We start from the raw sequence: 22,906 nt of genomic DNA on the forward strand, positions 1-22,906 counted from the left end.
TTTCCTTTTTGCGGCATTAGCACACATCTTAAAACGTTCTCATTGACACCAGTAAACAGTTTCACATCCCAATCTTGTTTAAATCTTTTCGACATGGGCACCTCCAATAAACAATTTTGTACACCCTCGAACTCCCTCTCACACTCTTCACTCCAGTCATACCTCCACCCTTTTTTCACCAACATCCTCGTGGCTGTTGTCCTTTCCGCCAAATTTCTAACAAATTTCCCGTAATACTCCACTAGAGCTTAGAATGAAGACATCTCTTTTTTATCCTTTGTTGCCTTCCTTCTTTTGATTGCCTCTACCGTGGACACCTTGGGATTTATTCCAGCGGCCGACAACTCATGCCCAAGACACTGAACGCTATTCACCCTGAAACGGCACATTTCAACAGATATAGTTAACTCAGCACAATTATTCTCCCCAATACATTTTGTAGTCGTTCATCATGTTCCTCAGTGTCTTTTCACAATCCTAGTATATCATCTTGATAATAACATACCCTTTGTACGTCCTTAAGTAGCCTGCTCATCACTGTCTGACATAGGCTAGATGCAGAGATGAACCCAAACGGCATTCTCCAACTCCTATACAAACCAAAAGGCTTTATGAATGCCCTTAAATCCATGGAAGATGGGTGCAATTTCCACTGATAAGCTGCCTTCAGGTATAACATTAAAAATACCTTTGCTCCTTACATTTCCGACAATAAACTGTCAATCTAAGGTAGCGGAAACTAATCTGGTAAGACACACTTGTTTAGCCCCCTCATACCAATACACTGTGCACTGTCACTCTAGGGTGTATTCACTCTGCAGCCTCTGCCTCCTCAATAATCCCTTTGCTCAGCATACGCTCAAGTTCCTTTTCACCAGCCGCACGCAAATCCAAAGTTATTCTACGTGGTTTTGACCACACCGGCATGGCACCTGGTCTTAGCTTTATTAAATGTGCAAAACCTTTCAAGCATCCAGTTTCATTCTGAAACACTTTGGGATACCATTTCATGATGTCGTTCTTCTTCTCTTCTATTTTCTCCACCTTTCTACAGTTCTTTCGTATGACCATAACTTTGGATGGTCCGGATCCAGCCTCAGGCCCAAATCAGCCTGGGCATCCCACGAAAGCAAATTCCCTCCTCCAGTGGTGACCCTCTCCATATTTAAATTGTGCCCACAATTCTCCAACAATGTTTATTGGTACATCTCCATAAGCATGAACTCTCACAGTGACTTCCTGCAGTTCTCTCTCCATGTGTCCAGATTCAGCAGGGTATAATCCGCTCGGCTTTCTATCACTATGTCAACAGGAACATCGTTAACACCAATCTCGACATGAGGTTTTACCCTTCTTGGCCACGCACCAATGGCATTCACCACACAAGTCTTGTCTTCCTCGCTGGTACCACCATGCTGCCAGTAGCTTGCACTGTCCTGTACTACCTTGATGCTCCCTGGCTTATTGCAATGCCTGCAACAGCGAAGGACGTGGCCCCTTCTGCCGCATTCTCTGCACACTATCTGGTGGGCAAAGCACTGCTTGTCGCTTGCTATATAGTCTGGATTGCCTCACCTGTAGCACCTTTTACTGAAAGGCTTTCCATCGTACTTCTGCTTCGCTTCCAACTTCTTCCTTTGTACTACTTTCCCCTCCTCTTTATTCACTTGTTGCTTTCTTGGGGGAATCTTCTCGACTACATTGACAGATGGAGTCTCAGCTTTTCCTGCTTCTGCATCCAACACCCTAATAGATCTTTCTGTGTGTTCTACCACTTTCGCTACCTCAATGGCTCTTTCTAGAGATATATTCGCGGCGCATCCTTCTTCAAGCCACAAAGCTTCTCTAACCGTTTGATCACTGCATCTTATCATTAGCTGATGTCAGATATGTTCATCTGTGCAGTGATCATAATTACATTTAATTGCTAATCCACAGAGCACCAGCTCTTCAATGGACTCATCACCTTTTTGTTCTCTCATAGTTACGTGGTATCTTGCTAGAAACAGGTTTTCCTTTACAATAAAGTGTTTATCCAATCTGGCCAAACTTTGCTCAACACTCGACAGACCCTCGGATTCATTAGCTGGTAAATCTGGTAGTTCCTGAAAAGTGCATGACCTTCCTGGCCCAAGCAATAAAACACTGAAAAGTTTCTGCCATAGACAACGTGAATGTGCCTTATGAACCCTTCTTTCCAGTCATCCCATTTCATACTAGGTTCCCCTGGATGGGGCAAAAACAACACTGCGCCTGGGATGTTCATATTGCTGGCGTTTCGCTATGCTACTGTATTGTGCCTGACCTTGCAATGTCCGCTCTGCCGTGTCTGTCTAAAATGTCCAACAGGTGCCTAACTTTAAAATGGCTGCCACATTGCCTACAGTCGCCTAGCAATGCTGTCCCTTAGGTACTGCCTGTTACTGTGATGGCCGCTGGCGATCACGCATGCGTGCTACTTTATGCTCTGTAATTCTGAGAAGTTATAGCGTTAGGGCCCCCAACAGCACTCGGTGCTGCCTCCTAGTACGCCTTGTCAGCTGTGGCCACCACTCCTTTTCCCAGCTGCTCCGCTGCGCTCAGCCGGATGCCGGGGGCCTCTGCACTCATGATCAGGACTCAGCTACACCTCTCCTAGAGTGCCACTAGCTTCGGCAAGACTTGCGCTCCTGCCGTCGGGCTCCGGTACAACTTGCATTGAACCCCGTTGGTTTCAGCAACTCTTGCGCTCCTGTTTGCTGCTCTTCCTGTGATGGGGTTCACAGCTCCACCTCAGCTGGCACGCTGGGGCTGCTGCACTTCAGTCATCCTCGTCGCCAGTATTGAATGGAGGAAATGGAAGGCTGCAGGTACTTGGAAAACGTATTTATTTATACTCATCATTAATCAAGTATCAAGGTTAAAGCAGCCCAACCTGCTGCTACTTAACAATTTCTATTTCACATCTCAACATTCTAACATTCTAAACCAATCTTGGTTCCGGAATGGAATGGGTTGTGCTGTCCAATTCATATCCATTCTAACAACAGTATAATATTGAACATGAACATTAACTTTATCTCTGGTGGTGATATATTTATATATATATATATATATATATATATATATATATATATATATATATATATATATATATACAGTTGTCATCTGCATAGTGGTAATTATCGTGCCCCTGTTGCGTGTAGAGAGTAGATGCATTTGATTGGTGGCCGTTCTAACATCACCCCTGCCTTCTATCATCCTGATCTCTGCTCTTCTCTCTGTTTCTCTCTCTCTCTCTGTCTCTCTCCCTCTCTCTCTCTCTCTCTCTTTCTTGCTCTCTCTCCCTTTCTCGCTCTCTCTTTCTCTCTCTTTTTCCTTGTCTCTCTCAGTTTCACTCTATGGCCCTCATTATGATGTTGCTGTTAGGCTGCCAGTAGTACCAGCGGCCTACCGGCAACCTCAGCTTACTGTTTGCGCTGCCCGATATCCAGTTAATACCGGGATATTACGGGCAGCAGCAGAACGGTAGGTTGCCATTTCCGTGGAGTCCCAGAGGACTCCACAGGAATGGCAACACTGAAGCACCAGTACCATTAGAAACAGTGCCCGTGCTTCAGTGATTTGTCTGTCGGTAGGGGCCTGAACTACCAGCAGACTCAGAGTGACCCGATCCGGAAACGGTGCCAGTAACCGTTGTTACCGGCGCTTTCTTACAGACCGGGTCACTCGTAATGTGGGCCATTATATCTTTGTCTCGTTCTTTGAGTTACGTTGTCAGGTGCACATTTGCTAAAACCACTGCCCATAAGTGAATGACACTTTTCTACATGGAGCAAACAACAAAACCCTCACCCTAACATTACAATATTTGGAACATGGAGGCCTGTGTACGGAGTCAGACAGCTTCAAGGTATGTATAAAATGATAGAGGGGCTTGCAGAGTAGTCAGATCATTTGGGTTCAATGGCCATCAGGAGATAATGTTTCCTTTACATGCCAGGGTAAAGAGGGCTGTCCACATACTTAGATCCCAGATATATAAAAAAGGAACCTGTCAATCCTCAGTTTTTCATCAATCCCTCAATTTTTGGATGTCATTTGAGAAGGTCATATGTCAGAGAGCAGGTCGGTAGGCGCTGGAAACAAATGAAGCCATTAGCCCAATGACAGGCCCAATTTGTACAGGCCTTAAGTGTAAGTGCACACAAAATGCTTATAAAACAAGTAGCTGAAGGCACACTTGGTTAAGACATGCATACTGAACTAGTAACACATTAGGAACTGCAGGTAAGCCATTTACTCTCAGATGACTGCTTAGAAATAACACTGGCAGGAAAAAGTTTGATTTTACTGCTTGATAACGTTAGTGCTTGGAGATCCTAGAAGGATATGTTTTAGACAGGAAAGAGCCGGTAGACGGTGGGAATGGACATAGGGATTAGCATGCATGGCCATGGCCTGTCGATGGCTAGATAAATAGCCCAACAACACCCACAATGTCTTTGTCCCTCCTCACATCGGAACCCCCATCTCCCCAGAAGCTTAATCCAGACCTGAATATGTGCATACTGAGCTCTATTCTGTGGAAAAACCATGCATAAAGTAATGGAGGGAAAGGTTGAGTGGTTGTGGATTATAACAGGACATGTTTAATGGTCCATGCACATCAGAACAAAGTAAGGCAGCCAGCCGGGAACCCAACACCCTAAACGACCACCTAAAACACCTATTAGCGTTAAGCTTCCTTTGTCAGAGTTAGAGGAGCTCTCTGACAGTGGGAGGGGCCATTTAAATTTCAAAAGTTCAATGGCCTGCATGTCAATGTTTACCACAGCACGATATGTTATGTCTCTGCTACTGGGAAAACGGCAGTGTACTTTGATTTTAGAATGCTGCACTCCTGAAAGGTAAGTGTGGGGCCAAAGGTTTGTCACATTCCCCACTAAAATTGGAATTACTTGCTCCACACTGGCCCTTAAAGCAGGGACATCATTTCACCAAAATGCCAGGGGTAGCGGAAGTGACAACACATGACCCTTACAGGGTAATTCATAGAATTTCACACAAAAGTGGCGCACGCGGCTGGCGCACAGTGTGCGCGTGCGAATGTCTGCGCCAGCTGTGTGCACTAAAATCGATATCCGCGCACAGCATATTCATGGATTTCAGCCTCCAAAACCAGCCGTGGTGCAGAGTGGCGCAGCGACCCTGCAGCTGCGCCAGTTACGCCCCCAAGAACGCCCTCACGCAAGGAAAAGCCATCAAAATTCACAATTAATCGCAAAGGGCTGCGCTAACCCTGGACCAGTATACAGGGCTGCCAAACAGTAAACGGCGAGCGGGGAATGTGTATTACTGGGGTGTGCGGGAAGTTCCACATGCGATTTCCGCAGGGTACGTGTATTTCTGGGGTGCGGGGAAGTTCAACACGCGATTATAGCAGGGTACGTGTATTACAGGGGTGCACGGGAAGTTCCACATGCGATTCCAGCAGGGTACGTGTATTACTGGGTTGCAGAGAACTTTTACACGCGATTTCAGCAGGGCACATGTATTACAGGGGTGCGTGGGAAGTTACACACGCGATTTCAGCAGGGTACCTGTATTTCTGGGGTGCGGGGAATTTCAACACGCGATTACAGCAGGGTACGTGTATTACAGGTGTGTGCAGGAGGTTCCACACGCGATTCCAGCAGGGTACGTGTATTACTGGGGTGCAGGGAATTTTTACATGCGATTCCAGCAGGGTACCAGTATTACTGGGGTGCGTGGGAAGTTCCACACGCGATTACAGCAGGGTATGTGTATTTCTGGGGTGCGGGGAACTTTTACACGTGATTCCAGCAGGGTACCTGTTTTACTGGGGTGCGTGGGAAGTTACACACGCGATTTCAGCAGGGTACGTGTATTTCTGGGGTGCGGGGAACTTTTACACGCAATTTCAGCAGGGTAGGTGTCTCACTGGTGTGCGCGGGAAGTCACACACGCGATTTCAGCAGGGTACCTGTATTTCTGGGGTGCAGGGTAGTTTCACACGTGATAGGCCCTGTGCGAGTGGGGTATGTGTATTTCGGGGTGCAGGGGAGTCCTACACGTGAATTGACAGTGTGGGTCCTCCCAGGTGTTCCGTCTACAGCCTCCACGGGATTACCCTGCACCCTTGGTCATGTCCCGCAGGCAGCCCATCCACTATGGGCATGCCCCCCAGTCAAGCCACATGTCACCTTGCACTAGTGATCACCAACGCATTACCCCTTTGCACCCCCACCACACAGCAGTGCAGGGCACCTGCCAGCAGGCACACACTCGTCTCCCCCAGCACCCCCACCCCCCAGCAGTGTGGGGCACCTGCCAGCAGGCCCCCACTCATGTCCCACCCATGTCCCCTTGCACCCCCAACCCCCAGCAGTCCAGGGCACTTGCCAGCAGGCCCCCAGTCATGTCCCACTCATGTCCCCCTGCACCCCCACCCCCCAGCAGTGCGGGGCACCTTCCAGCAGGCCCCCACTCATGTCCCACTCATGTCCCTCTGCACCCCCACCACCCAGCAATGCGGGGCACCTGCCAGCAGGCCCTTACTCATGTCCCCTTGCACCCCCACCCCCCAGAAGTGCGGGGCACCTGCCAGCAGGCCCCCACTCATGTCCCACTCATGTCCCCCTGCACCCCCACCCCCCAGCAGTGCAGGGCACCTGCCAGCAGGCCCCCACTCATGTCCCCTTGCACACCCATCCCCCAGCAGTGTGGGGCACCTGCCAGCAGGCCCCCACTCATGTCCCCCAGCACCCCCACCACCCAGCAGTGCAGGTCACCTGCCAGCAGGCCCTGACACATGTTCCCCAGCCAACACGTCATCACAATCTAGATCCCTGGCCCTTATGGCCAGCCTCCACATGCCAAAGACCCACCCAAGTATTGCACCCACCCACATAGAAATGGCAATTACATGACACAACCCCAATGGCAAGTATGTAAATGAAGACATGTCCCTCACACAAACACAATGGGTGCAAGTGAATCTCAAAACCCATATCATGACATGCATGAAACCAATGAGATAATACCACACATCGAAGTTTGAAGAAAAAAATGTATTGAAAGCAACATGAATGGAATTAAAATCAAACAAACGACAATGGAAATTTAAAAAGAAAAGCTGCATGTCTGTAAAATAATGAAAAACAACAAATCATAATCCAAAGGAAAGGTGTCCAAAGTCACAGTTCAAAAAATGAAATCCAAGGGAAAAAGAAAAGTGAAAACCATTGCTCCATGGGGAAATCCAAACAAAAAAGTAGAATGCAACAGTCAACTATAAACAGATGAACAATCCAGGGTCCATGATCCCAACTGAAGAAATGAAACCTATCAAAAACTCCTACCTAATTAAAAAACTATATACAAAAATGTGGTCCATTGTCCAAAAGGTCCAAAATAAAGAAAAAAACAAAGGAAACCTAATACTAACTAAATAACTATTTACAAGGGCAGCGGGCAAGTCCAACGGCTCACATGTTGATGTTCCGGGCCAGGGCATCATCGAACTCCTGCTCAATGTCCCGGAGGCAGTCCTCTTCCATGGCCCCGAGGGTTCGCAGGGACGATGACATCTGGAACTCCAGGTCCCTGCGAATGGCCTCGAGGCACTCGCCCCGCCTCAGGGCCCTACGCATGGAGTTCTCCGCCCTGACCATCGTGAGCCGTGCCTCTTCTGCCCGCTGCCGCTCCGCATCTATCGCATGGGCCAACTGCTGCCACACGGAAGACACTTCCCGTCCAGGGTTCTCCTGCCCTCCAGCCGATGCCTGCCCCTCTGATTTTGATGGCCGCGAGCACCTTCTCTGCCCTCTTCATCAGTTGATGCAGCAGACAGGGAGAGATAGGAGACAGGCATCAGGGCACTGTACAATGGACTCATACACGCATGACAGTTGTACATGAGTGGCATTGTCAAACTTCAGACATGGCATCACAATCCCCAGCACACATGTCATTGCAACTCACACACATGAGCTATTCCACAGGCATATTGCAACAGCCAGCACCATCCATACACATACAAACAGCATGAGCAGCCAAAGGTGAGCCAGACATCACATGAAACACAGGGAGTGCACTAGACATGCACACACGCCACCACAATTACATGCATGTGTACAGCTCCGCCAACTGTCGCAGTGATGGGATGGGCATCCATGTCACATCTGGCAGTCTTCTACATATCAGTCTCACATGCATCCATGTTGCATCACTGTTGCACCCATGTCAAATACACACACATGCACATGTACACGGTGCAGATACATGCAGCTGGAACCAACATCCGTGTGTGACACCACAACCATGCCAACTTACATACACAGTAATCCAAACGTGTGCTCACACATCTGCATTTGGCCTGCATGCTTACCCACACATACACCATCCATGTGTCTTACACATGAAAGGACTTGCATGTGTCAGCCTCACAGCCCTGTACATACACACCCATACATGGCCCTACAAAACCACATGTACAACCTGCACACTACTGGCACACCACCACACGCACAGCTTCAAATCAGTATGCATGTACACTTACCGCTCGACTCCAGACGGGTCTGCCTCTCAAGGACCTGGACGTGGAGCGCTGGGCGTATGCGTTCCAGGACCCACATATGATGTTCCGACAGGTGGCCCCGGCGCCCCTTAGCATCCGCTGCCTTCAAGAGGCGCCGGGCCTTGTTGAGGGTCCTGGACCTGAAGTCCTCCCAGCGCTTCTTGACATGTTGGAAGTCGCGGACTGCCACCCCCTCCGCATTGATGGCAGTCACGATGTCCGTCCAGATCCGAGTCCGTCCTTCCTTGTCGGCGGCCGACCTTCCGAACAGGGCATCATACTGCCCCAGGACTTGCTCCACCAGGACACCAACTTTGGTGGCAGTGAAGCTGGTGGCCCTCTGCCTCCCTGGCTGGGGGTTGCCAGTGGTGCCAGATGGTGTAGTGCCCGACATGGCAACCCCAGAGGCAGTTGTGGGTGGGCAACTGGGTCCTGGGGCTGGGCTGTGGAGCAATGGAATAGCAGTCGGGAGTCTTCTGTTCCAGCAGGGGTGGTCACAGCAACAGCACCCCGGGCTGACGTGCAGGCAGCAAACGGCAGGGCACGTGGGCAGCAGGCAATCAGGCAGCAGCAGATGGCAGGTGGGAGCGTGTGCGGGGCTCTGGGGGGCAGTAATTCGGCCTTCTGGGCAGGAGCGTGGTCTTCCGTGTGTGAACGCGTGGCCAAATTGATACGGAGTGATTTGGCACGTGAAAATCTAGCACATCAGTGTGTATTTCGAGGAAAGGCCCTTAGCGCGTAAGCACGCGTACGTGATTTCATTGGACCAAAGGCCCTTAGCGCATAAGCGGGTCTGTGACGTCCGCGCGTGGGCGTTTCCATGAACACGGGTGCATGTTACACGTCCAAGAACTGCACGTCCGAGTGTCAGCTCGTGTAATTGGAGGTTAGGGCCTTAGCGCTTATACGCGGAAGTGACGTTGGACGTGTGGGCCAGTTCAAAAGGCACGTGTAGGACGTCATTTCCTTGTACGTGCTTTTCGTGTAAAGCGAGTGGGTGAATTCTGTACTTCTTGTCGGTTCACACGCGATTTACTTCACAGCGTTTCTAGTTCGTACTCCCTGTTACCTCTGACAGCTTTTTTCTGATTTTCTGTTGGGCCTGTTTCCTCAAACAGCGTTCACTTCTTCTTTTGTCCTGTCTCCTCAGACAGTGTACAATTCTTCTTTTGGCGGGGGTGTTGCCAATGCGCACATGCGCGTTTTTTTCACGCTCATTTTCCAGGCAGACGGTGAGTCGTGCATGTATTTACCAACTGTGCTTGCCCTGTGTGTCGCGTACCCCTTCAGAGGTCATTGTAGGCTGCGTGTAACACGCGTACGTTCATTTTTGTGTTTCTGGGTGCCACAGCGTAGTGCAGGTTCATTTTTCCACGCACGTGGTCTACGAGGGGTTGCATGCACATTATATTCTGTTTTTGGGGTGCCTGTGCGTTGCGTGACCCGTCATCTTTCCCCAGGGGTCACATAAAGCCTTGCTAGAGCACTAGGGTACGAATTCCATCTAGTACCCTACCCCTTTGACACCCAATTGTCCAGGACAATAGTTTACTGCAACTCCCATACGCACAACAACATCAGTGCCATGGTTGGGAGGCGAACAAGCGGTAAGGGTGGCAAAGGTGGCCGAGCCTCAAGAGGTGGCCGTGGTGGGCGCGGTAGGGGATGTGGCCGGGATTTGCAGGGTACCCTAGCCCCCATGTGTGGACGACCAGTCAGGGACACCCATGCCTCCCCCATAGTTGAGGGAAACGTGGCTGACAACATCTCTGATCAGCCCTTGTTGGACCGGCCCATTGTGGCACCTGACCTGGCAGAGGGTGACTCCCAGTCTGACTTCCAGGTCGCCAAGTCTAGGCCATGTGTGGCGGTGCAAGTTGGTGTCACCAGGCCACGTGGATCAGGAGCAGCTATGTCATCTGCTGCCCCGAGTAGGCATGGTGGGGAGGCAGCAGGGGCAGCTGCAGCTCCTTCCACCCCAGCTCTGACTCTCCCAGCCAGGGCAGTGTTGGTCCCAGTCCATCTTGCTAACGTTCCCCCTGACTAACGTAACACTTCAGCCAATGCATGCACCAAGTCCCATGCTCAGTGTGCATTCCCACACTTCAACTACCCAGTCCACCGGTGCTCCTGCCCCTAGTGGCCAGAGCGGCGTAAGCCACTCATGGTCCCCACCACCTTCCAAAAAATAGAGGAAGAGTGCTCGTCCACTACAGGGTGATACCCAGACACGGCTACGCAGTCCAGCACGCAAAGGAAGCCTAGCTTCAATGAAGCCGAACGTGATGCACTTGTGCAGTATGTGTCCGCACACGACAGAGAAATGTTGATGACTTCAGGGTGCAAGACCACACCTGCCCGACGTCAGGCACACTGGCAGACCGTCTCGGACATCATAAGTGCCCTTGGATCAGTGAGGCGCACAGCTGGTGAGTGCTACAAGCACTGGAATGACCTTAAGCGCAGGGCAAAGAAAAAGCTGGCCTCAAGTCATGCCGCTACTCTGGTGACTGGAGGTGGGTCTCCACAAGAGGACATTGAACTCACTGTACATGAGTCTGTTGCTGGGACCTGCGTCACAGAGGAACAGATCCAAGGTGTGGGAGATCTGCCAGATTACGAGGCATTGTCCGGTGAGTGCACATGCATGTGTGTGTGATCCATGTGTATGTTGTGTGTGTGAGGGGTTCTGATTGAGTGCCAGGTGAGGGTGTGTGTGCCTGAGTGGTTTGGGTCACCCATGTGCTTCATCCACAACATTCTGCGCCCCTGGATTTGGGTATTACAGTATCCCTTCTGCCCACATTAGACTTTTTGTGCAACATCACGCCAGTTGCCCTTGAAGTGGCATCTTGCAACAACATTGTTCCGTATTTCTCATTGTTCATTCAGGCTGATTGTTTCCATCCCCCCACTTTCACTACGCATATCTCAGCCCTATTGTCAAACGATATGTGACATGCCTATGGTACATGCCATCTGTGTGATGGCATGTGTCATGTATGTGGATTGGACATGCCACTCACAGGCCAATGTGTGATGGCTCTGCTAGCCAGCATGCAGCTAATGTGTTGCTCTTCCATCTCGGTGTCATCAGTGTCTGACATTTCCCTCCCCTTCAAACTCAGTGACAGTGCATGCATGGGAGGGTTATAGTCATGTGGGACATGTGTCAATCAAGTACTGGTTCTGTACCTCGTGAGGCCTAATTGTGTGCCATGGTGCTAATGCCTGTTTCCATTTTTTGTCTTTCATGGTTCTGCAGGGGATGATGCACTTGATGCTGTTGAGGGTGAGGAGATGGTGCAGACCCAGGAGGGATCTCAGGCACGACCGGGCACCAGTGGAGGATGGGGTGTGGTCGTGGGTGAGAACCCACTCTTGCTGCAGACCGTTCTCTCCAGGGGTGTCTCTGGGTGCACCTCCCCAGACCTCTTTTCCGGTATTCATTCAGATGATGAGACCTATGTGGCTTCGCAGGTAGGTGTTTCTGGGAGGGATTCTGTTCTGTCCGACCCAGCTGCACCAGGGGTACAGCCCACTATGGGGATATCCGTGTTGGTAGGTCCACCTTTGGTGGTTACGGATGTAGGGCCACACTCTGCAACATCTGATCCTGTTCCTGGGCCAGCAGATCAGAGGGGAAATGCAGTCCTGCAGCCTCAGGCAGTGCCGACCCAGCAAGGCACAGTTCGCCTTACCCCAGACAGGTGTGGTGCCCACCAACGCGGTGGCGTACGCCACCAGGCAATACTGCATGGGAGAAATCCATATACGGTATGGCAAACCAACAGGCAGCAGCATCTGAGATGATGGCTCAAGCTATGGAGAGGGTGGCCACTTCTATTGTCCCCCCAGACAGGCACATGGAGCAACTGCAGCAGGCAACAAACTCCATTTCTCAATCACTCAGGGAGGACATGTTGGCGTCCAACAGGGACAGACAGGCGGCCCTGGACACTCTGCTGGAAGCCATTTCTTTAGAGTCCCAGGGCCCGAGGGAAGCCCTGAGGGTAGAAGTCCGTCACCTCAGGCAGACTCTTGTGGAGCTTGAGGCTTCCACTGTCACGAGGACAGAACAGCTGCTGGAGCGTGTCACACGTACGCTCTCAGCAGAGATGCAGGCAACTCGGGAGGAGGTCCGGGCATCACGTCAGGTGGTGCATGGGGATCTCCACACCATAATCCTCCAGAACGAGACCTTCCACACCCGCATGCTTGCTGCCATGGAGGACCAGACTAGGGCTTTGCGTGGGCTGCCTCCCATAGCACCACCACCTCCTGTGGCGGCAGCAGCACAGGGTGATTAGAGGGACCACAGCGATTCTGAATCTCTCACGATAGCGTAGCCGTGCAGGCCATGAGCCCATGGAGGTGTTTTTTTTTTGCAACATCCACACAGGTGGCTGTTGGTGTGCACCTTCTCCTCTGACCTCCTGGGGCCTCCCCTACCCCCTGGCCCGAACATGGCCATTTTTGATTTTTGATTTTTTGATTTTGGTTTTTGATTTTTGAGTTTTTGTTTCAGTGTGTTGCCTTGTGTGGCTCCCAGTGGGCATCCACTGTATTCCGGCTGGGCACATGCAGGCTCTTCCTGAGTTTGGGTTAGATGCTTGGGTTTGTGAGACACACACCCCTCCTGCTTCCCGTTACCATGGGCTTGCAAAGGGTGTGCCCAAGTGACAGTAACTTACAGAGTGATGTTGGACTCCCATGACATGTGTGGGCAGTCTGTAGTCAATACTTTGTATACATTCCTAGTGCATATTGTTGTAGTATTGTACACTGCATGGTGTATTGATGTGTGCTTGTGCATCCATGTCTCCCTCCTAATTTGCAGGTTCATTCCGCATGTCTTCACAAGGCCGTCTACTTTGGAGATGGAGTTCATGTTGTAAGCAGTGCACTTCCAGATTTGCGTGGCACCAACACTGTACAGTTGGGGGTGGTCAATGTGCTAGCATCACCAGGTTGTAAGTCTACGTATCCTGTAACTTAGTTCTGTCATGTGAATGCTATGTTTGGGGTGGCTAGCTGCATTGTATTGTGGTAAGTCTTTGGTCATTTGTGTTGTCAGTTCTACATTAATGGGAGCATATTGTGTGTGGCCATTTTCCAATCGGGACACTGTACTTTGTGACACTTGTGTCATGTTTTGGGGATTCCTTTGTTTGCTCTCACATAGCATGACATGCCATGGTGTGTTGGGTGGTGGTGCTGGGGAGAGGTTGGGTGACATGGCACTGTTCTCATGTTGTATTTTCCAAGGGGGTAAAGAATTTATCAGCATATGTGTCTTTTGATGACACAGCATTGGTGGTGTTTCTGTAGGTAGGTATGCACACATTTTGACACTTCCAGGTGACCAATCTCAGGCTGGTATGGTAGTGACAGTTGACTGTCCCTTGAGTCCTCATCATTGATTGTCAGATGGTATGTGCCAGGGCTGTGTGCACTCCACCGGGGTGTGATTTTAGGTGAAGTAATTAGCCACCAGCTGCGTACGGGCTGCCTCACCCGTGCCCTTTCCCCTCCCATGCGCAGCGGGCGTGCTTGTGGTTGGGGATGTGGGGGCACCACCATGTCCACCGGAAGGCCCCTGCGTGTTGCAGCATTGTGCAGGACACATGCTGCCACTATGATCCTGCACACTACTGGGGGAGCGTATAACAGCTGCCCGCCAGAATGGTCAAGGGAGCGAAAGCCTGACTTGAGCACTCCGAATTTGCGCTCCACTATGCCACGGGTTGCAATATGGGCTGTGTTGTATCTTACCTCGGGTGGCGTGGTGGGGTTCCGAATTGGCGTCATCATGTGGGTGCTCAGAGGGTAGGCACTGTCCCCTGGGGAGGTGGTGATGGGTATCATTAGTGGGGTTGTGACATTACTCAGTATCTGACATGCATGCATGTGCTGTGGCATTTATACTCACCGAGCAGCCATGTATCGCCATGCCGCCCAGCTTCTAGGTCCCGGTTTAGGGTTGACATTCTGTAAATGAAACTGTCGTGGGTGGACCCTGGATAGTTGGCATATACTGAGGTGATGATTCCCTTGGCATCACATACTACCTGGACGTTGATGGAATGCCAGTGCTTGCGGTTTCTATAGATGTGCTCAGATGCCCTGGGGGGACGTAGAGCCACATGGGTGCAGTCAATGGCACCTAGCATTTTGGGGAAGTGTGCCACCCCGTAAAAATCCTGTACGACAGCCTGCCTTTCTGCAGGTGTTCTGGGCAGGTATATGTGCCTGCGTGCTGATGGGCGTGCAGTCATGATGGCCAAGACCTGGTGTAGGCAGCGTGACTGCGTGGCCTGTGACACCCCCCCCACTATGGCACTTGTCCGCTGAAATGATCCAGTGGCCAAGAAGTGCAGTACATTAAGGACCTTCACCAGGGGGCTGAGTGCTTGGGAGCAGAGGGTGGGTGATGTGAGGTCATCCTCCCACTCACTGACCAGGTCGAGTATTATGTGAGGTGGAAACCTGTACCTCCCATACACGTGGTCATCAGGCATCCCAAAAAGTCTGGTTCTGGGTGTAAAAATTCTGGCCCTGGCTATCCTCCTCCTCCTCCTGCGGTATCCCACGGCCACTGCTGCTAGGAACGGAATATTCATCCTGGTGTCTGAGCTTGTTTGTTGTTTGCGCGCACTTTTATGCTGCGCGGGTCGACGTACGCCTGCTTCCGGCTTGCGTACATGTTTCTGGATTAGCGCGTCTTTTTTTGCGTGTGCATGTGGGCGTTCTGCGCATTTGCCTCCTGTACTTCCACGCCCACTACAGTGATACACGTACCCCGGTCGCCCAGGCCCAATCGCGTGTGAAACTTCCTGCGAGCCCCGGAAGTACACCGACCCCGCTCGGCCAGGCCCAATCATGTGTAAAACTTCCCGCGAGCCCCTGAAGTACACGTACCCCGCTCACCCAGGCCCAATCGTGTGTGAAACTTCCCGCGAGCCCCCGTAATACACGCTATTTTTGACAAAGCAGGTGTCCGTGTTTGTTGCGTACCCCTTTGCACGTCATTTGTCCTAGAGGGCCACAGTATGGGACATTCATCGGAGCTGTATATACTGCTTTTTGTTAGCGCACATATTTTTTAATGCGCAGGGACGCTGCCGCCTGCCTTCATGTCGCAGACATGTGTTGATGTACATAGTTGACTTTTGGTTTGTGTCGTGGGATCGCCATTTCACTGCTGGGGGGTGGGGGTGCATAGGGACTTGAGTGGGGGCCTGCTGGCAGGTGCCCCGCACTGCTGGAGGGTGGGGGTGCAAGGGGACATGAGTGGGGGCCTGCTGGCAGGTGCCCCGCACTGCTGGGGGTGGGGGTGCAAGGGGACATGAGTGGGGGCCTGCTGGCAGGTGCCCCGCACTGCTGGGGGGTGGGTGTGCAAGGGGACATGAGTGGGGGCCTGCTGGCAGGTGCCCCGCACTGCTGGGGGATGGGGGTGCAAGGGAACATGAGTGGGGGCCTGCTGGCAGGTGCCCCTCACTGCTGGGGGGTGGGGGTGCAAGGGGACATGAGTGGGGGCCTGCTGGCAGGTGCCCCGCACTGCTGGGGGGTGGGTGTGCAAGGGGAAATGAGTTGGGGCCTGCTGGCAGGTGCCCCGCACTGCTGGGGGGTGGGGGTGCAAGGGGACATGAGTGGGGGCCTGCTGGCAGGTGCCCCGCACTGCTGGGGGTGGGTGTGCAAGGGGACATGAGTGGGGGCCTGCTGGCAGGTGCCCTGCACTGCTGGGGGGTGGGTGTGCAAGGGGACATGAGTGGGGGCCTGCTGGCAGGTGCCCCGCACTGGTGGGGGATGGGGGTGCAGGGGGACATGAGTGGGACATGAGTGGTGGCCTGCTGGCAGGTGCCCTGCACTGCTGGGGGGTGGGTGTGCAAGGGGACATGCGTGGGGGCCTGCTGGCAGGTGCCACGCACTGCTGGGGGGTGGGTGTGCAAGGGGACATGAGTAGGGGCCTGCTGGCAGGTGACCCGCACTGCTGGGGGGTGGGTGTGCAAGGGGACATGAGTGGGGGCCTGCTGGCAGGTGCCCCGTACTGGTGGGGGGTGGGGGTGCAGGGGGACATGAGTGGGACATGAGTGGGGGCCTGCTGGCAGGTGCCCCGCACTGGTGGGGGGTGGGGGAGCAGGGGGACATGAGTGGGACATGAGTGGGGGCCTGCTGGCAGGTGCACCACACTGCTGGGGGTGGGGGAGCAAGGGGACATGAGTGGGACATGAGTGGGGGCCTGCTGGCAAGTGCCCGGCACTGCTGGGGGGTGGGTGTGCAAGGGGACATGAGTGGGGGCCTGCTGGCAGGTGCCCCGCACTGCTGGGCGGTGGGTGTGCAAGGGGACATGAGTGGGGGCCTGCTGGCAGGTGCCCTGCACCGGTGGGGGGGTGGAGGTGCAGGGGGACATGAGTGGGACATGAGTGGGGGCCTGCTGGCAGGTGCCCCGCACTGCTGGGGGTGGGGTTGCAAGGGGACATGAGTGGGGGCCTGCTGGCAGGTGCCCCGCACTGCTGGGGGTGGGGGTGCAAGGGGACATGAGTGGGGGCCTGCTGGCAGGTGCCCCGCACTGCTGGGGGGTGGGTGTGCAAGGGAACATGAGTGGGGGCCTGTTGGCAGGTGCCCCGCACTGGTGGGGGGTGGGGGTGCTGGAGGACATGAGTGGGACATGAGTGGGGGCCTGCTGGCAGGTGCCCCGCACTGCTGGGGGGTGGGGGTGCAAGGGGACATGAGTGGGGACCTGCTGGCAGGTGCCCCGCACTGCTGGGGGGTGGGTGTGCAAGGGGACATGAGTGGGGGGCCTGCTGGCAGGTGCCCCGCACTGGTGGTGGGTGGGAGTGCAGGGGGACATGAGTGGGGCCTGCTGGCAGGTGCACCGCACTGCTGGGGGGTGGGGGTCCAGGGGGTCATGCATTGGTGATCAGTAATAGTAGTGGTGCAAGGTGGATGGGCTGCCTGCGGAACATGAAGTCCCCTGTGGTGTGGGCTGCCTGCAGGGGCCGTGGAGTGTGTAGAGGGAACACCTGGGAGGACCCACACTGCCAATGCACGTGTAGGACTCCCTGCACCCCAGATATACACGTACCCCACTCGCACAGGGCCTGTCGCGCGTGATAATTCCTGCGCACCCCCGAAATACATGTACCCCGCTCGACCAAGGCCAATCGCAGGTGAAACTTCCCGCGCACCGCATATTTACACGTACCCAGCCCAATCGCATGTGAAACTTCACACAAACCCCAGGAATACACGCACCCGACTCGCACAGGGCCTATTGCGTTTGAAACTTCCCGTGAACCCCTGGAATACACGTATCCCACTCCCCCAGGCACGATCGTGTGTGGAACTTCACACGCACCCCTGAAATACACGTACCCCGCTCCCCCATGTCCGATCGCGTGTGAAACTTCACGCGCACACACGAAATACATGCACAAGCTCATTTTTCACACAGAGGGTGTCGCTGTTTGTCGCGTACCCTTTGCACATCATTTGTCGTAGGGGGCAACAGAATGGGACATTCATCAGAGCTTTTTGTTAGCGCACATTTTGGCACACATTTTTTTCCAGCGCAGGGACGCTACCGCCTGCCTTCGTGTGGCGGACGGGTTTGGGTCAGTGCGCGTCTTTGCCCGTGCGCTGGTTTGCCCTATTCGATTCCATGAATATGTGTTGTAGGCGAGCGTTTGGCCGTTCCGCGTACTTGCCTCCTGTACTTCTCCCGTGACGCCCACATTTTCACGAGTTGTTCCCCATTCCGAGTGTTCCGCCCTGTGTTCCGCCTACTTTTGTTATGTGCGCCGCGCTATGTGCGCTTTCACTGTGGCCTTAGCGCACTCTGTTAGATGACCTGTGTGCCGGCATGCGCCGCACACTTTTTCAGCGCACATCCCTGATTTTACTCACGCACGAACTTCCATGAATAGATGTGCGATGGTTTCCCTGCGATATTCGCACTTGCACTGCGATTTTTGCTCTTTCACTGTGAATCGCACGTTTTCGCACATTTGCGCCGGAATTTTCAGCGCAAATTAATTCCATGAATCGGCCTGTATATCTCTGGTGAAATCACAGGAAGTGATGTCATTTGACCCACCACCAAGTGACCTTCACCCCTTGAAAAAACCCATATGTTCCTCAGCACACTAAGAAAAAATATACAATGTCACTGTAATATTGTATAGTTTCATTCAAGAATGGATCATCATATGTGGCGTTAATATCAGTGTGTATACGCCCATATTATCAAATTTCTGTGGGCCTCATCACGAGTTGGGCTGTAACGTCGGCGCCATTAGCGCTGGTCCTATTAGCCCTACCGCCAAACCCCCCGCGCTATTAGCGCTGGGTAACGGGTTTGATGGAACGGTTAATGCCCATTCCCCATTGGGCCCATTCGGGAATTCCTCATTCCCCATTGGGCCCACTGGAGAAAATTTGCGCTATTAGCAGCGGCGGATTTCCTGCCGTCGGTAAGGGCGCCGAAAATCGGAAAATTTGCTGTCGATTTCTCCTCAGCTCAGAACTGGGGGGAAATCCGCCAAGGCCATGATCTGGTGGACCCTTAAATGCAGCGGTACTAACGCTACCGCTGCATTAAAGGGTTACCGCCAGACTCGTGATAAGGCCCTGTGAATGTAAGCAAATAGCCAACACAACAACCTGGACTACTGTACATCACTCTGTCTAAACTGTAAACAGACAGAGCATCTCGAAGATGCCTAAACCCCTAAGTGCAGACATCCAGTGCCTGACAAGTGTCTGGACACAGACTGGAAACAGCAATTGACCAACACAAGTTCAACCAGTAAAATGATAGTCTGTAGGGTTGCCCGAAGCTGTCTGTGCCAGTGGTTATAAATGATTTGAAACCTTCCAGCCATCACCTTTCTGTTTTGCTTATTGGTAAGTAAACCACCGTTTAATTTGTTAGATGGGTGATAGAGGGGTAGGATGCAGGTCACAGTAATTGCAGGTTTTTTTTATTTTAAAATGTAAACAACAGCAGCAGCATCACCCCTCGAAAATGCCATTTCATAATTTTCTTAGGTCCTTCATATCTTGCTTAATGCTAGCCTCCTCCAGCTTCTAAGCACTGTTCAGAACTGAATCCATGTTGCATTGCATCCTCTTGTTCCTAAAGCAAGTGCGTTGCCCCTGAGCTATCCTTCCAACCATATTATATTTTTTTGTTTGATGATGCAACAGATGGTTTACTACTATTATCTAAGCCTGCGTCTATCTATAGTGTGCCTGGGAGGCAGGTCTGGTAGATCTGGGTCAGGTCACACAGTGCCCAGGCAGGACTGGAGGCAGAAGCCACTCGGGCAAACCCCTCTCATCATAGGCCCAGTGACTCACTGTATGTGCAAAGCAGTCAACGAGAAACACTGATGAGATGTGCATTCATGCTGTGCTGTCACTGAGTACTGCAGGCTGCTGTTACCCATTCCTAGATAGCTAGACCTAGCCTCCATACCCTTCCTGTATCTACAGTACTGGGTATGAGCTGCACATAGAGCCCCACCTCTGAACCCAACTATTCAGGCATTCTTCACTAATGGACTGCCAACCTGTTAGTGATGGTGGCTTCATGGTTTTTCCTGCATCACTGCTATTTCTCCAGCTAACGAGATCTAGATTCCAGGTGAAACAAGCTGTGGCACATTTAGCTGCATTTACAACTGCCTTTTCCCCGCCTTTTTCAGGTGTAACACAGATATCTGCTCTTGGCACTGCCCCTCTGTCCAGTTGTCCAGGGGCCGCAAGGACAGGTCTAGGGGTAGCAGAGGGAGAGCCAGGAGTAGCAGCTGCTACCCCTAAAAGCCCCCAAATGACATTGCTGCTTTAAAATAATAGATAACAAGAATGTTTCCCACATCCTAGATGTCCCTTTGAGGTGGAAATTAATTGCAATCTGCTATCCCTGCTTTTTCTGGGAATTGCGGCAGGTGCAGGAATGGATCCTTCTATGTGTGGACCCCACAACACCCTCTGACAACATAGAGAATTATAAACCAAATGCAGCTCACTGTAGAAATCATGTTACCACTATACAGGGCCTTCTAGAGCAGGCCAACACACGCATGTGCATTGCTACTGTAAAAGTAAAAGTGAGAGTGACACACTGCCTTTACATCTTTCAACTTGCCCAAGGGTAGCTGCACTCTTGCGCCTAAACGTAGGAGCCACCACTGTCCCCAAAGCCTTTTGTGGGTAGCAAGAGTGGCCTTTTAGCCATGGAGGTAATCCATGTGTCTTTAATCACCATTAGACAGAGTTGGGGTGGTGGCCGTCAAAGTATTTCATAAGGGACGAGGATGTGGGCATTCAAGAGTCACAATGTGTGCACCAGAGTGGTGGTAGTGTGGGAAGCGGGTAGAGGCAATGATGCAAGGTGAGACGAGCAAGATAAGAGAAGATGGAACAGTTATGAGTGAAATCATCAAAGAGAATGGGGGCGTGGACGAACAAGTTTGTCATTTGGAGGAGATGGTAACGATGGAGTTACGTTAGGAGTAGTACTCAAAAGGGTAGAGTCAGGGTATGATGTAGAGGAGCAGTTGCTGAAGTTCCCATGAGTAGGTTGGGTAGAGGAGGGTAAGGAGGAAGATGAGGATGGGTCAGTTGAAACAAGTGAGAAGCTCATAGGCAATGTGAGATGGCAAAGACAACCAAGGCCCAGAGTTATCAGGAACAGGCAATCAAGGGTAAGGACCCAAAAAGGTAATCATGAACTGCTAAACACCCAAAAAACAGCACCAACCCATCTGTTTTACCACCCCCATATCAAACAAAACAAATAATAACACTGCCACACCACTGGATAGGAAACCGCAGAAGGAGTTAGAAGAGGCTTTAAAGCCAGTGCAAATGGAATATGTATGGTCGAGGGACCTCAGGAAAGAAGGGAGCATGTCAGGGTGCGGACTAGACGAATAGAGGTGCATAAACATTTTGATAGTACTGCGATCAATGATGTTCATATTGTAAAGGAGAAGGGAAGGGTAATGAACTAGGTGCAGAGAGTGTAGACTACGGGACAGTGAGGTCAGATGGAGATACAAACAGGGAGCTGTGGGAGGACGAGCGGGACACGATGGATGAATTACAGGCTGAAGAGGAGGTGCCGGCAGTTACCCTACTGGTAGAGAGTTTGTGGGGTCCACAGTTGAGAAACAGATTTGGTCAGGCAGCCGTGGCAAGGAAAAAAACAAGTAACAACATGACTGGAAGAAGGGAAGAAGCGGAGTGGGCACAGTATGTACCTTGGGCTCAGATGGACATCAACAACCTGATAAAGTGCTCCCATTCCTCACTGCTGGGGCTGGGAAATGGATATGCACTTTTGCAGTGGGAGATATTAAAAGTTTGCTTGTAGCAATGTGGGGGATCAGGCAGGGGATGTTTGGGTTAAGGCTGGATACCCTGAAGTTAATAAAGATGATGATGTACATGATGGGGCACATTTTAAGGACATCAGAGTGCAGGTATGGGCTGCACTTTTGTGGGCATACCCCGATACACCAGATCTGCAGACCGTAATGCAGTATAAAATGGGGGATGATGAAGACCCTGATCAATACATTTTGGAACTACAGGAGATGTGGAGGGCAGAGATGGGGGAACAGTGGGACCAGTCGGTTCTGCTTTTCTATTTTGTTATTAAAAGGGGATTGCCCAAGGAAGTACGGTAAGCTTCCGATAAGATCAGGGGTATAGAGATGAAAGGGTGGCCCAAAATCCAGACTATAATTATAGACCACTGTAAACAGATCAAATAAAGAGAAAAGGAAACGGTACAAAGGTTGTAGGCTGAGGAAGAAAGATTAGTACCGAAAATATTAGCAAAAATAGCAGTTGTAGGGGCGGTCGTGGCAGTTACACAAACAGACTTAGCAGTGAAGACAGCAGCACTAACTGACTCCAAAAAGCAGCATTCTGGCCAGGCGGAAGGCAATGGAATGGTGGGTCTTAATCACAGTGCCCTGTGTGGTACCAGGGAAGTCAGCAGCGTGGAGGAGGAGGGTTTCAAAGGGGAAGAGGAGGCATAGGTGGATTTGGAGGAATGGGACCGAGAGGGGGAGCGGGACCAGTCCAGTGTTGCAGATGCAGGGAAATGGGTCATTTAGTGAGGTAGTGCAGAAACATGATGGGAGCGGGATACAATCCGTACACTCCCACTGACCCAATAACACAACAGCAACACTTCCTGGTTCCCCCGATGCTCACGTCAATACCTTATGAAATACACCAAGCATATACACAGCTGCCACCATGACCCCCTGAGACATAGTTGTCTGCCCACCCGGCATCCCAACA

General features: G+C 51.9%; 1 long non-coding RNA gene across 1 annotated transcript in view; it reads left to right on the top strand.

Annotated features, from left to right (window-relative positions):
• Nucleotides 1–2,395: 2,395 nt before the first annotated feature.
• Nucleotides 2,396–22,906, top strand: part of LOC138503382 (uncharacterized) — a 282,322-nt gene continuing 261,811 nt past the window's right edge. The window contains exon 1 of the long non-coding RNA XR_011279629.1: nucleotides 2,396–2,849. This is a non-coding gene — a long non-coding RNA (uncharacterized lncRNA). The remainder of the gene's footprint in view (nucleotides 2,850–22,906) is intronic.

The sequence above is a fragment of the Ambystoma mexicanum genome, chromosome 11, assembly GCF_040938575.1.
Source record: "Ambystoma mexicanum isolate Mex_15411 chromosome 11, UKY_AmexF1_1, whole genome shotgun sequence".
Taxonomy (NCBI): domain Eukaryota; kingdom Metazoa; phylum Chordata; class Amphibia; order Caudata; family Ambystomatidae; genus Ambystoma; species Ambystoma mexicanum.